Source organism: Megascapheus bottae, chromosome 21 (genome assembly GCF_031878675.1).
Source record: "Megascapheus bottae isolate mThoBot1 chromosome 21, mThoBot2.hap1, whole genome shotgun sequence".
Lineage (NCBI taxonomy): Eukaryota > Metazoa > Chordata > Mammalia > Rodentia > Geomyidae > Megascapheus > Megascapheus bottae.
The window spans coordinates 20,801,596-20,817,622 of record NC_143529.1 but is presented as its reverse complement, the minus strand read 5'-3'; the positions used below and the strand labels follow the sequence as shown (position 1 = coordinate 20,817,622).

Below are 16,027 nucleotides of genomic sequence, written 5' to 3'. Positions count from 1 at the left end.
CTCTTGAACTCTTATTATCCAGTAATAATTAAGCTCATCTGAGTGAAAGGAAGACTAGGATGCCATCACACCCACTTTGTCCCAAGCAGTTGTCAGCTCAGAGCTTCCAAAGAGAACCATTCTCCACATTGTATCCTTTCTTTGGGAACCAATCAATCCTCCAAATACCTTTGCTACTCTGAAATTGCTTACAACCCCTTCTTCCCTGTCCTCTATGGAGAGGGCATTTAAGCTGCATTCACATTGAGCTTTATAACTGAACTGTGATTTGGCACATTAATAAGTCTGTATGCATTTTCCCTACTTACCTCTCTATAGTCAGTTTATGTCAGTGAACCCCCAGAGGGCCGAGGGACAATTCTCACCACTGTAGAACTCAAGTAACTCATAGAACCAGTGATCTAGTTTTGCCTCACTGAACAAGGATTGAAGGTAGATTGGAGTCTGGCAAAACAGACATCCAAAAGAAAGACGTTCAAGGTAGAAAGAAACACTAGAGTAGCCAGGAGTTTAGCATAAAGGTAAGGGTTTTTGCCTAACATGCATGAAGATCCAGGTTCAATTCCTCACTACCACATACAGAGAATAAGCCAAAAGTGGTGCTGTGGCTCAAGTGATAGAGCTCTAGCCTTGAGAAAGCCCAAGGACAGTGCTCAGGCACTGAGTTCAAGCCCAGGACTGGCAAAAATAAATAAATGAAAGCTAGATCAAGAGTATTTGTTTGATGATATATTTCTGGAAAGACATGGAAGCCACTAGAGCTGGAGAGAAGTCTGTTGCGGTGGACTTCCACAAAAGTCCCCATCTCCTTGAAGCATTAAATGTTCGGCGACACACTAGTGGGCTATGATGGCAATTCTAACTGCTCAAGAGACTGAACCTCAGGGTAATGATATCAAGACTGGCCTAGGAAGAAAAGTCCTTGCCAAGGTAACCTTGCAAAAAGCATGGGTGAAGGCCTGGCTCAAATGGTAGAATGCTAGCTGAGGGAGCATGAGGCCCCGAGTTAACACAGCAAGTACAACAAAAAATAAAAACGAAGCAAGAAAAGTATCTCCAAAATGAGACAGTAAAAGTTGTTTATCGTGCTGTTCCCTCACTGTTGTTGACCACTCGTGGCATGTTACTAAAATAAGCAGAGTTGGGAAGGTTTATTACTATGCTTTGTTATAAGTCCACACCACGTCATTATATTTCAGCAAATTAAATTTCAAGTATCTGTTTGCAGAATTATTGCATGCTACTAATTCCTGTTCACAGAATGTAAGAGTTTCCCCACATACATTTAAATGTCACTGAAAAATATGCAGCAACAATTTAATATTCTCTCAGAACCCACACTTCCTCCCTTTTGTAAGTCTGGCTATGTAGCATAACACTATTATAATATTAAACCAATTTATTCTGAGAGCTTCAGACTATTCAAATTCCCAAAGTGGAAATGAATTACTTACAAAGCCCAACAGACAAAGTATAGATGTTATAATAATAATTATTTTTAACTTAGGGATTTTCTGGTTAATTTTTTGAGAACTAAATACACAGGGATAAAATATTATATGTATGAAGTAAGTGTGCATGTTTTTACAAAAAATTTTAATAGACAAATGTGCCTTAAGATACTTCTTTGCATCTGCTCCTCTTTTGACTTGAGAATATCTGAAATATTTGATTAATTAGTAAGGAAAATGTAGTTTTTGATTCAAATCCTGAGTGCCAAGCTTTAATTCAAAGGAGAGTCTCTAAGGCACTGTTGAAAAGCCCTGGAAATATGGGGTTATAATGAAACGCTGACGGACCACATTCGTGCTGCTGTAACAAAACCTGACTTGAAGTTAAATGTTTTATGAATTAAGAAAAGTTTAAACAGCTTTTCTATCCAGTTTTGTTCCCAAGATAAAAGTGAATCTACACTTTTTGAGGGAGAGGGAATATATGGTTTACTATTATTCCAGCCTACAAACAGCCTGAATCAAAAGCAATACCTAAACCAAGACATTAAAATTTGGAATATCTTCTCTGATGATTTCTTGTCAAAATTGTTTTCCTTCAAGAAGTGAAAAAAAGAGGTAAAGGGTTTAAATTTTTTTTTAAGCTCATTATGTGACCTGACATATCTTGCTTCTCTGAGAAAGGCCCATGGCTTCTACCACTAGTTGCGGAATCTGTACCTCATGTCCATGTAACCTTAAAACAATTGCTTCATTGTGTACTGTGTACCATGATGTAATGGCATTTAACCTTTAGCTTTGGTAGGAGAATCACTGGAGTTGGCAATGCATTTGAAATGTTGGTGTACAGCCTTTCACAGAGAAAGATCGTAACAAATCTAGATTTGGAGTTCACAGAAAGGTAAAGGTAGAAATGTTAATTTACATACCTGTGTAGTAAGAGCTGAGGCTTGGCTTTGATGTCTATTGAGATGTGCTATTATGTCTTCAGTTTCACTGCCCAAGGGCTACCACCCTGTTTCACATCCTAGGTTCCTCTCTTTCCTTTCTGCCTCTTTCTAACTCCTCTCTTCTTTCCTCTCCTCTCTCTTCTCTCACTTCTCTCTGTTAATCCTCTTCCTCTCTATCTTTCTCACTTCTTTCTCTCCTTACTCTCTTCTCTTCCAGGTCTCCCAGTCCTTCTGGCTACTGACTGGATTCAATGAGAAAGAAATGCAGAATATAGTGGAGCAGATACAGAGACTATGGAAAAAGGATTCTTTTGCTTACTTCCCACTCAGATAATATATGTTTATCATCATATTGTCTATCAAATAATGCAACCTTTCTTGATTGGGGCCTGCATGTAGCTGCAGAACACATTGTACCAGTACTGGTCTCCTTCCCCTACCCTTCAGATCCAGGGTTAGTAAACTTCTTAGTATTTACAAGTCCCTGTATGTACTAGGTTCAGCTTCTTTAACCCTTCCCATTGCTTTGTAAAAATGATTTGACTCTCTATTCCAGCTATTTCTCACTGGTGGGTGACCAATGTGATACAGAATGTCAGATACAATATGCGAAAGGGGAACTTAGTTCACTATTTCTCCACTGCTTTTCTTAATTTTTACAGAATGTTTCTATTATGATATATACATGGCATTATCAGTTGCTCAAGCAGTTGCAAAATCAAAGGAAGCAATTAAACGATACCTTCTTACACCTCTTTTCCATCCTTCATCCAGTACCCACTTCAGTCCTGCCCACCTCTCTGGGGTAAGACATCGCCCTACCCACCTGATAAAGGCAGGAGCCCCTTCACTGTCTGTGCTTACCCTACTGCTCCTACAACTGTGAGAGAATCAATAAAGTCAGAATCAGATCATGCCATGTGTCTGCCTCCAGACATGAAAAGAATTACCAATTGACTGGGAATCGTTTTCAAGCTCTTTTCACAGAAACAAAGGCTCTATAGTGTTTGGCTGCCTATCTGCCTGACCTTTCATGGTAACACTCTTCCTTTCAACTGGGTTTGCTTCTTGAATATTTTCATGATATTTCATTGTCAGCATCTTCCAAGCAAAGAATGCTGACATCTGGATTGAAGAATGATCGAAAACAATCATTAAATAGAGACCTCTGGAGAGGGTAGGAACATTTGCCCTGGAGGCAGGAGAGTACAGTCCACAGGTTCAAGTCTAGAGGCCTATACTTCTTCTTAGAAATCTGTTTGCATTTGAAAGCAAACTCTCTCTCTCTCTCTCTTTCTATTCCAACCCTGGAGGGGAATAGAATTTCATAGTTTGAGGCTGCCTTTCCAAGACATAGCCGCTGTACTTGCAGGGTACACCTGGATTTCGCTGCTTCCCTCTAGAGGGAATAAAGACATGGAAGATAATAATTTCTGCTAAACAATTTGAGCTCTGATTCAGAAACTTCTCATTCCCTATCAGGATAATGCACAAGTAAACAGACATAGCTAGACACAATGCTGTCACTGGGGCCCCCCTGTGCATCTAAATATACTTTCCTTGTATCCTTCTTGGCATTCTGTTTGTCTCTCCTGTAGTGTACACACACACACACACACACACACACACACACACACACACACACTTTGTACTGGGGCTTGAACTCTGGGTAGGGATATTGTCCCTTAGCTTTTTCACTCAAGGTTTACACTCTCCTATGAGAGCCACAGCTCCAAAATGGCTTTTTTGTGATTAAATTGGAGATAAGAGTTTTCTGCTCAGTCTGGTTTCGAACCATAATGCTCAGATCTCAGCCTCCTGAGTAAGTAGAACCTCCAGCTGGGTATCTCTCATGTCAAGTTTTAGATAGTATTTGAGATCTAATATTTCTGACTTTTCTCTTCCAACTTGTCATTGCAGTAGCAGAAAAGATTTTATAGAACTTTTTTGTCTTCTTAGCCATAGAGCCAGATGTGATGTCAAATATGTGCATGTGATTCAACTCTTCACAGTGATGTAGAGGTGGTTATAAAATCAGACATATTCCTGGCCCTGAAAATGTATCTCACATAACCCTTAAAATATAATCCTATGTGTCCCCCTCTTTGTAGGCTACAAAAAAGAGAGGGACTCAAAATGATGGAGCAAGACAAAGTGAAGGAGCCTGAATGTCTATACTACAAGGAGAAAATTCCAGTCTGAGCCTTCTAAGGAGATAGTCCAAAGATCAGAAATGAGCTGCTACTCTGCTAAATTCCTGAAACTTAAGGGCTCAACTATTTCCCCAGGAGGTTAATTCACGACACTCTTGTTTTCATCCCTTCATATCAACAGAACAAACCTGTTCCCTTCTGTATTCTTAGCATCCTGACACTAAATTAAGCCTAACACGAGAACCTTGCCTAGCACACTGTATCCTATTGAAGGCTTATGGCAGCCTTGGGGATGTAAGCAAGGTTAAATGGATATGATAATGAAAATCTGAAAAGAAAAAATAAAAACTGCTATGGACACTCATGGTAGGAAAAATACCTTCATCTTTTGTTCCTGGCGTTCGCATTCACCGTTGTCACTCATGACATGTCTTGAATTCTCCCAGTGTCATTGCTGCTGGCTGTTTCAACCCAGGAGAGTACTTACCCTGGGTTTCCATGGACTCTGCCATGCCCACTCAACCCTTTAAGTAACCACAGGGAATTGGTGATGGAGCCAGAGGCAAAGTGCTTTATAATTCTGATTGGAAGAACCCTCCAATGCGTTCTTACTAAGAACCCATATGGGTACATAAGAAGACATAGAGACAGAGAACAAAGAAGCTTAACCCATGCTGATGTAGGTTAAAAAGTATAGTCCTTTTTCTCATCTCAAACTCGACCCCTTTTCCCTAAGATGATATGAGTAAGGCCGTCTGTTAACTTCCGCCAATGGCCTTCTTCTTTGGGTGGATCCACATCTACTGTCTCCTGTTTCTGGTTTTACTAGACCACATAACTCTGTCCTGATCTGAGAGACAAGGGTCCAGATAACATATAATGTCTTACCCTGTTTTCCCTCAGCTCCAGCCTTTAATTACAGATATTCACAGTTCTATTTGTCATAAACCACCACACTTAAGTGGTAGTTACAAGATCCATGTATGCGTAAATCCAGGTATGAGTAAAATGAACACAGACATTGTCCTACCTTCAGTCCTCCCAAAACAGAAGGAAGCAGAGAGGACCAAAAGACACATAGGACAGGCAGAAATTCCCATCACACAGTTTAGCATAGACTGCCCCTCACGAATCCTGTCTATGAAGGTTAAGCACGTCTCCTCTGAATATGAAAAGCCTTGCTAATAGAGCCAGGAGAAAAATAAAAATAAATAAATAAATGAATTGGTGAAAGTGTAATCCTCTAGACAAAAAACATAAAAATCTATTAAAATTAAGCATAATATAAAGTTATAAAACAGTCATCAGAACATCTTATCGCTTTTTTTTTTTGTCAGTCGTGGGACTTGAACTCTAGGCCTGGGCACTGTCCCTGAAAGTTCTTCAGCTCAAGGCTACCACACTACCACTGGAGCCACTTTAGTTCTCAGGCTGGCTTTGAACTATGATACTCAGATCTGATACTCCTGAGTAGCTAAGATTACAGGTGTGAGCCACCTTGCCTGGGTATCCATACATTTTTAAAGAATTAAAAGCCTACACATTTCCTCTCACATAATAGTACTTTTTTAGTCATTCAATACCAATACTGTTTGGATAAACTAAAGACAAAATGTCAACCCCATTCAACTGCCCTGGCATATAAATGTAGCCTGAATTCACTTACATAAAATTGGTAATATATTTTTGTTAAATTATTTTAAGTAATTTTATGAAGGTATTTTAACTCAAAAAGTCAGATTATTAACATAGTGCATCTTGATCATTCTCCCTCACTTTTCTCAATTTCATCCATACTTTCAGTATCTTAAGTTTTCATTTTTAGTTAGAAAAAAAGTTATATAAAATTAGCAGCAACTAAAAGATATTACCACTTGTATATTCATTTATCATTTCCTTTTTCTAATCTTTTATACTAATTATTTTGGCCACTGAGAACTTTTTAAGTCACTATTTTCCAAGGAAAAGACTCAGTGTTAGAAACAGATACTACAACTTTAGATATAGCTATTCAATTAGTAACAGTTCTATAACCCTTCTTCTAAGTTAGTAATCAGAACTGTTTTTTAAAACTGCCTAATTAACCAATGACAGCTTATTTCAATGAGCATTCATTTAAAAGTTAAACACTGACAGACTCATGATTTTAAACTCACCTAACCAGTCAGAGATTATCTACAATGAACCTGTTTCTAGGCTGCTATTTACCCTCTTCTCCCTTTACTGGTTGGTAAGATCATAACCACAACTGATCTCTCTCCAGACTGACTGCCCTGAGTCCACTCCTGTCTCTGTTACCAACACAATCCAGGTGAACTTTTTAGAGAAAAGCTTGACATCAAGTCAACTCATGGATTTGTTCAAAGATCAGTATGGTCTTCTATTCCTAAGTATTCAACTGACCTTTTAGTTTCAGATATTGACTGTGAATCTCATTTTTTGACACAATCAAGGGTATTCTGTGCTCATGAAGGACATCATAACAGCATACCATGGCCTGGCCTATTTTTCACAATGGATATATGCTGGGTGGCTTACACAGTGGAAATACCCTTTCTCACAGATCTGTAGGAAAGAAGTGAGCAAGACTGGTTTCATTAAGAGAACTTTCCTCTTGCCTTGCAAATGGTTATGGGCTCCCTTTAGCATTGTTCCATGTATATCTGTGTTACATATTCTTTCTATGAGGACATCATTCATATATGATTATTAATCATCATACTCAACCAGCCTAAATTTTTTTAAAGTGTGGATTGGATGGCATCAACACCATACATGTACAAAATGCAATAATTAATAGTGAAGTGCCTACACTGAAACTGAGTTTGAATTTGGGCTTTATTGTTTCCTCTCATTATATTCTATCAATTTTCTCATATGTAAAAAAGGAGTAGGATCTAGGTTCTATTTCCGTTTTGAGAAGTTAACATTTGACTGTGTAGTGTTTACTGTATGGTCTGGGACATGGTAAGTTATGTAGCCACAATGTGGATGCTGAGCTCTGATTGCAGGGTTTGAAGCCATTACTTTCATCACTTCATATTCCTAATCACAGCAATGAAATAGCTCCTGAGGGTAGTTAGTAAATACTTTACACACACACACACACACACACACACACACACACACACACACACACACACACACACACACAGAGTGATCCTAGGGTGGCTGTGAAATGAATTTTATGAGTTGATACTTCCTCAGCATCCTTTCGTTCACCCTATCAACTAAACTGCTTTTCAAAGCATTTTAAGTCTGAAATGTTAAATTCCCATTTTGATTTTTACTTTGATTTCATAAAACAGCTCTCATGGAGCACTGTAGGAAATTCTAATTCATACTGGGATTTCACAGTCATCTGATGTTGCACAGAATGATGTACCGGAGGGCTACAGTTCAAGGTCATGTGTATGTTTCGTGTCAAACACTGTCTCCCCTTCTCTCATTCTCCCATTTTCCATCCTCTCCAGTCCCCCCACTAAGCTCTAAGGTTCCTTTCCAACCTATTGTCTTGTGAGTCATTCTGTTGCATCGGTCCACTTTTTGTCCTTTGTCTCTCCATTGTGTTGTTACACTTCCCTTCCATAATTCAGCTAAATGCATATACAATACTTGAGCTTAAATGTAATGTTGAAGAAAAAAATAAACTTTGTCCGAGGGGGAGTAAAATGAACATTCATTTCAGCTTGTTGAAAAAGTATTACTCTACTCAACACACCCACAATTCCTTTGGTTTTCCAGGCCAAAAGATAATTTTAAACTCCTTTTTTAACAAGATAAATTTAACTATTTTAATACAGTGGAAAGGTTTAAGGAACATATTCTCTGCAAGGTGAAACAATATTATTTTGTCTGTGAAATCAAAGCACTTCAAACTCATATATCTAATTTGTTAGAGAAAAGCTTAGTCTACTGCTATTAGTGAAATAATTCTATTAGCACATAAATGGGAAACAGTTATCATGAACAGACCTCCAAGTTTTTGTTACTGTCTATAAAATAACTAACCATGTCTAAGAAAGATTGATTGCAATTTTTAAAATGTTCATTAAATCTATGTGTAATTCAGACAAGTTAAATATGCAAACCAATTCTAATTAGCATCATCTATTAATGTTAGTTTGCCTTGCTTCTCCAAAATTTTCTCGTTGATCTTTTTGAACACATAGTAATTTTTAAATTTCTTTGTTCTACATTGAATTGCTGATTTGAAAAAAAAAATAGGCTGTTTCCAGAAGGAGAGAAAGTTAGCAAGCAGGGTTCTTTATGCACTTTAAATATTAGCTTTCAAAAAATATTTGCTAGTAGCATGAAAATTAATGTGTTTTTGTAGAAGTATATATAAATTATATTTGGACATATAAGTGGATATGTGTACATATATATGAATGCTACATATGCATGCAAACATACATATGCGTGTATATGTATATCCACATAAATACTATACTCATGCATATGTGTGTGACTGTGTTTCCAGTCACCTTACATTAGACTATATTTAATCAGTTCCATTTCATTAAAGAAATAAAGCCTGGGGAATTTCTTTTGATGGAAATGAGTCTTTTGTCACAATATATCCCACACAATGATGAAGCAGAACACACGAGTGGCAACATCTAATGAACCAAGGTTTTCTGTGTAAATGGCTTTTTCTCGACAGAATATCTACATTTCCTTGCATGAACAAAACAAAGCTTACTGTGTAAAACCATCAGCCTCATGAATTTCATGTGGGAAACATCAAGAGCCGAGTCTGCATAAGAAACTAGGGAGAGGAAAAATATGCGAGGGTCAGAGGGAAGCACTAGCAAAAACAGATATCAAAGTTCAGATTCAATCTCAGAGTTTCCTGATAGGCAAAGGGAGCAAAGAGCTACCTCCCAGAGGAAATAAATTCCAGCTTTCAGTAATGCATTCTTTTATCTAGCTAATTCTTCTCGGTACTATATCACACAATTCCAGTTTATAAAAATCACAAATTATTTTATACTAGTATTCACTGTATTAATCACTTGTGGTTATTGTTAATTTCAGTAGACATTTTTCTCATAAAAATTAAATCTTATTTTCACAGCTTCTGAGGGACTTACCTGCCTACAATGTTTCATTATCATGAAAACTCATTTCATGAAATGTAACATCTTAGCAAAATTATAATTGCAAAGCCTAGATGCCCCTCAATGGAAAAAATGGATCAAGAAATGTGATATATTTATGTATATTAATATGAATATGCACATATTATATGTATCTATATATACATATACATGTAAATATATGTATATAAACACACACACATATATATATATATATATACATATATACAGTGGAATTCTCACTCATCTGTTAACAAGAATGATATTGTACTATTTTTATTTACCTTTTGCTAGTCCTGGAGAATGAACTCTGGGTCTGGGTGCTTCTCCTGAGCTTCTTCATGCTCAAGGCTAGCACTCTACCAATTGAGCCACAAAACTACTTTTGGCTTTTTATGATTAATTTGTGGCTATAAGAGTCTCTTAAACTTTCCTGGTTGGACTGGTTGTGCATTACCATCCTCAGATCTCAGCTTCCTGAGTAGCTAGGATTATAGGCTTGACCACTGGCATCTGGCTTGCTGTTCCATTTGTGAAGAATTGATAAATCCAGGAAAAATTTTGTTAAATAACATAAATCATGGCCACAAGACAAAAGTGGCAGGTTTTCCCTTATATGTAGAGACTAGATTTTGCTTATATAATTAAAAGTAAGTACATTGGGTGGTATGCAAGAATAAAGAAATGCATTAACTAAATTATAGTAGATTCAGGGGAGAACCCAAATTGTGCAATTCCTTAGAAAGGCAGAGTCAATGTTCAACAAAAGAAACGCTGGGAAGCTGGGCTTGAGAGCCATGAGTTCAGGTGAAGGGAGAAGTGCAGAGGGAAAAAGTGGTCAAGAATTCCACATGTTGATCCACTCATCAACTGATAAGGCCATATAGTCTGAAGCTAATTGAAAGGACCTCCAGGATATTGAAACAAAAGCCATATAACTAATGATTGTTGTCCTTAATGTACTATGTTATCTCTCATCTCCTTTGCTGTCCCTTGGGTATCTCATATTGTTACAGTACCTCACTTTGTTATCTGATATATTGAATTTATTTGTATTTGGTTATTTGAAATTTGATAGGGAAGGGGGGAAAACCAAGACGGGGAGAGGCGGTGGGGGGGAGGGTAAAGGGTACCAAGACATGTGAAAGGGTTCAATATATGTGAATTAATGCAACTTCTATATGGCAAATATCATGTAACCCTTTTATTAATTACAATAAAAATATATATATATAAAAAGAATTCCACATGTGTCCTAAAAAATTAAGAATGAGGGACAGGGTTGGGGGGGCAGGGGGAGGGAAGAAGATGACTTTGATCCAGATAAATTGTATTCACAAACAGCTTTAAGTGGCAAGTCATCTGTACATTTACCTAAATAATTACATTTCAAAAAGAATATTAATTGCAATTATAGTACAGATCTCAAATTTCCTTTTCTTATATGAATTTTGGTCATATTAAGAGATAACAGCCAGGTACGATGGCTCACGCCTGTAATCCTAGCTACTCAGGAGGCTAAGATCTGAGGATCAAGGTTCAAAGCCAATCCGGGCACTAAAAAAAATCCATAAGACTCTTATGTCCAATGAATCACCAGAAAGTTGGAAGTGGCACTGTGTTGCCTTGAGCTGAGAAGCTCAGGGACAGCGTCCAGCCCCCGAGTTCAAGTTCCATGATCGACAAAACAAAGACACGAACAAAAGATCGTTTTCATTATAGTATGTACACTTCAAGCTATGAATACAGTAGATTTCATTTTCTTTTAATATAATACTTATTTGAGTTATTAAGATCATAAATTGTTAATGTGTGGTTGTATTAGATTTGTATGTAAGTGCACAAAAAGATAGAGAGAGGGATATTTCCAATCTAAAAGTGTGAACATCTATTGTCAACCAACTAAAAAGGTCTAGGTTGGTTATATCTGAAAAATTATAATGTTGTTTAATATTAATCTTGCTCACATTTTCAGATGAGCAGAACAAGAAACTCAAGAAAAATGTCAAATCAAGGAATAGCATCTCCCACCCAACATAAACAGGCAATGAAGCCGTCAGTGGCAAATCTAGAGGAGAGTCTTCCAAGTGCTATACAAATGCAATTGATAAACATCATTAATAAAAAGTGTAAAAACATAAAGATAGAGATAAGGGAGGAAGCCACAGCTAAACAAGAGGAAACCATAAACAAGGTGATACATGAAAAAGGGGAAGCCATAAAGGAGGCCATAATAAAGGTTTTTCAAAGAAAAATGGACGTATTCATAGAATCCACAAACAAAAAGGTGACCGAACTCCAACAAATGTCCAAAGAGAATAAAGCTAACTACTCAAGTGGAAATCAAGGAGATAAAGAAATCCATACATGATCTAAAGCAAGAGATGCAAGGCATCAACAATGAGCAATTAGAAGCAAGGGAGATGAAGAATAAGGCAGAAAGCTTTGATAGCAGGTTAGACAATGCAGAAGAGAGAATTTCTGGGGTTGAAGATAATTTAGTTGTTATAGAGAAAGAACAGAAAATGAGTCAATTCACATCTAGGAAATATGAGAAAACGCTTCAGGAGGTCCAAGATACAATTAGGAAGCCTAATTTAAGGCTAATTGATATGGAGGAGGGTCTGGAGAAATAGGTCAGTGGTATTGGAAATATACTTCAGGGAACCATCTCAGAGAACTTCCCAAATATCCAGAAGGGCAGGCCCATCCACATACGAGAATCTTTCAGAACCCCAACAGACCTGACCAGAAAAGGACATCACATTGCCACATTTTCATTCGGACTAGATCAATAGAGACCAAAGAAAGGATCCTAAAAGCAGCCAGGTAGAAGAGAACAATCACCTATGAATAGAAACCAATCAGAATAACCCCAGATTTCTCAGCAGAGACCATGCAAGCAAGAAGAGGTTGGAAGGATATATGTCATGCCCTGAAGTCCAATTACTACCAGACAAGAATACTGTACCCAGCTAACACCCCTTTATGTTAAAAGCTCTGGAGAAACTAGGAATCCATAGAACATTCTTCAGTATAATAAAGGCTGTGTATCACAAACCCACAGCTAGTATATTTAATGGCGAAAAGCTCAAGCCATTCACTCTAAAAGCAGGAATGAGATAAGGATGCCCACTCTCTCCACTCCTCTTTAACACAGTATTAGAATTCCTAGCCAGAGCAATGAGGCAAGAAGCAAGCATAAAGGGGATCCAAAAAAGGGAAAGAGGAAGTAAAACTTTCCCTGTTTGCACATAACATGATTCTGTATTTTAAGAATCCTATAGAATCCACTCCCAATCTCCTTGAGCTGATTCAAAACTTTGGAAGGATAGCAGGGTTTAAAATTAACCTTAAAAAGCCAACTACATTCCTCTATGCCAACAGTGAGAGGAACCAGGCAATAATCAGGAAAGCAACTCCTTTTGCAATAGCCTCAAAGAAAATAAAGTACCTAGGAATTACCTTAACTAAGAATGTAAAGGACCTTTTTCATGAAAACTTTAAAACCCTGGAAAAGGAAATTAATGCAGAACTGAGGGAATGGAAAAACCTCCCATGCTCCTGGATTGGAAGAATTGACATCATGAAAATGACAATCTTGCCAAGGGCTATCTACAAATTCAAAGCAATACCCATCAATATCCCAATGTCATTCTTTAAAGAAATAGAAGTGGCAATCCAAAATTTCATATAAAATAATAAAAGGCGCCATATAGCAAAAACACTTCTTAGCAGAAAGAACAGTGCAGGAGGAATTTTCAATACCAAACTTTAGACTCTATTACAGAGCTATAATAATCAAAACAGCTTGGTCCTGGCACAAGAACAGGCCTAAAGACCAATGGAATAGAACTGAGGACCCAGATATTAAACCACAGACCTATGGCCACCTAATCTTTGACAAGGGAGCCAAAAAAATATAATGGAAGAAAGATAGCCTCTTCAACAAGTGGTGCTGGAAGAACTGGTTAAGCACCTGCAGAAAACTAAAGTTGAATCCTTCTTTGTCACCCTGCACTAGAATTTACTCCAAATGGATCAAAGACCTTGAGGTAAAAGCAGAAACACTGAAAACTTTACAAGAAGGAATAGGTCGAAACTTTCTTAATGACGACCAAGAATCCCCACAAATCAGAGAAAGTCTGGATAAGTGGGACTGCATTAAACTGCAGAGCTCTTATGTGGCAGAGGACATAGCTAGTAAATTAATTAGGAAACCTACAGGATAGGAGAAGATCTTCACCAACCATACAATGGACAAAGGCCTCATATCTGAAATATATCAACAGCTCAAAAAATTGAATCACTCCAAAACTAATTTCCAAAGAAACAACCATCCCATTAAAAGATGGGACAAAGACTTAAAGAGAGTCTTCTCTGAAGAAGAAGAAATAAATATGTCCTATAGACACATGAAGAAATGCTCAACATCTCTGGTCATAAAAGAAATTCAAATAAAAATAATTCTAAGATTCCACCTCACTCCAGTGAGAATGGCCAGGATCAAGAAATCTAATAACAACAGATGCTGGAGGGGATGTGGCCAGGAGGGATCACTATTACACTGTTGGTGGGAATACAAACTCGTTCAACCACTATGGAAAGGAGTATGACAGTCCCTCTAAAGACTAAACAAAGAGTTCCCCTATGACCCAGCAATTCCACTACTTGGCATTTACCCAATTGTCCAGAAACAAGGATATAATAAATCCACTAGCACAACGATGTTTATTGCAGCACTATTTACCATAGCAAAGATATGGAACCAACCTAGATGTCCCTCAGTTGATGGTGGATCAACAAGATGTGGTATTTGTACACAATGGAATTCTTTGCTGCGGTCAGAAAGAATGACATTGTCCCATTTGTTAGGAAATGGAAAGACTTAGAAAAAATCATATTAATTGAAGTATACCACACTCAAAAGAACATGGGCTCAATGGTTTCCTTCATTTGACATAATCAGTAGGAACCTTGGGCTCTACTAGCAGAGATTTACAGTGGAACAAAACCTAGATACATAAGGCCATATAGAATTACGCTAAATGAAAGGACCTCCAGGATATAGAAACAAAAGCCATATAATGAGTGATTGTTGTCCTTAATGTACTGTGTTATCTCTCATCTCTTTTGCTGTCCCTTGGTTATCTCATATTGTTACAGTATCTCACTTTGGTATCTGATATATTGGATGTATTTGTATTTGGTTATTTGAAATTAGATAGGGAAGGGGGGAAAACAAGATGAGGGGTGTGAGTCAAAGGGGGGGGAATGGAGACCAAGACATGAGAAAGGGTATCAATGTATGTGAAGTAATACACCTTCTGTTGGGCAAATATAATGTATCCTTTCTATTAATTTCAGTAAAAATATATGAAAAAAGAAAAAAAGAGAAGAGAAATAACATAGTACATTAATAACAACAGACATAAAATATAAAGCTCTTGTTTCCATAACCCAGAGATCCTTTCATTTAGTTTCATCTTATATGACCATATGTTGCCTAAGTTTTGAGCACTTGCAATTCAATGCTAGGAGAGTCCTAGATGTGTACTAATTATTACAAATGATGGAAAACATTGAGCCTATGTTTCTTTGGATCTGGGTTACTTCACTTAATGATTCTTTCCAAGTCTTTTCATTTTCTTTAAAAAGTTAATACTCTTAGTTTTATACTGGTTGCTTTTCTTCATTCAACAAATCTTTAATTAAAATACAGCAAGTTCAAACATTCTATGGGAGTAACATTTTATAGTAAGCTTGAGCTAGTATCATGCACATTCCACAGTGAGCATGAAAATCATGTTTGAAGAATGTGAAGCCCAAGGTTTAGGGAAAGAACGTTAAAGGGTCAGGAGAATTGGAGAAGGAGAGTCTCCACATGGGTGCTTTTTCTGCTGGAGGTGAGGAAAAGACAGCAGAAGCAATGCTGTCAAGGACTGAATTTCATAACTGAGATCCCAGCACTACAGGGTCTTTGACACACAAGTGTGCCAGCTTTAAACATGTGACTACTTCACAATGTGCTGGACATGGTCTAAAACATACTGAGAACTTATAAGATACTTTTCTCTCTTCCATAAATCAACAGCCCTGATATTTATGAATTGATCACTTGGCAAGCAAGAAAATATAGGAAGTGTGGTATTCATCCTTCTTTTTGCCTACTGACTCATGTCTTCCCACAAACAGCCTCTTGCCAACTTTCTTCCAATCGTAAGTTATCACAAAAGAGTTCAGGTGTGGACATAAGAAACTATGTATAATTTCTTAAGTGCAGTGTCGTCCTTTTACCTCTTAATCTGAACCTAAACGTGACATGGGACAGTAATGTGAATACTCCTATTTTGAAAGCGAAGAAATAAATA

The 16,027-nt window shown here is 37.4% G+C and overlaps 1 protein-coding gene across 3 annotated transcripts in view; it reads right to left on the bottom strand.

The window, feature by feature from the left end:
• Spag16 (sperm associated antigen 16) overlaps positions 1-16,027 on the bottom strand; it is a 732,786-nt gene that overhangs the window by 235,341 nt on the left and 481,418 nt on the right. The window lies entirely within an intron of this gene.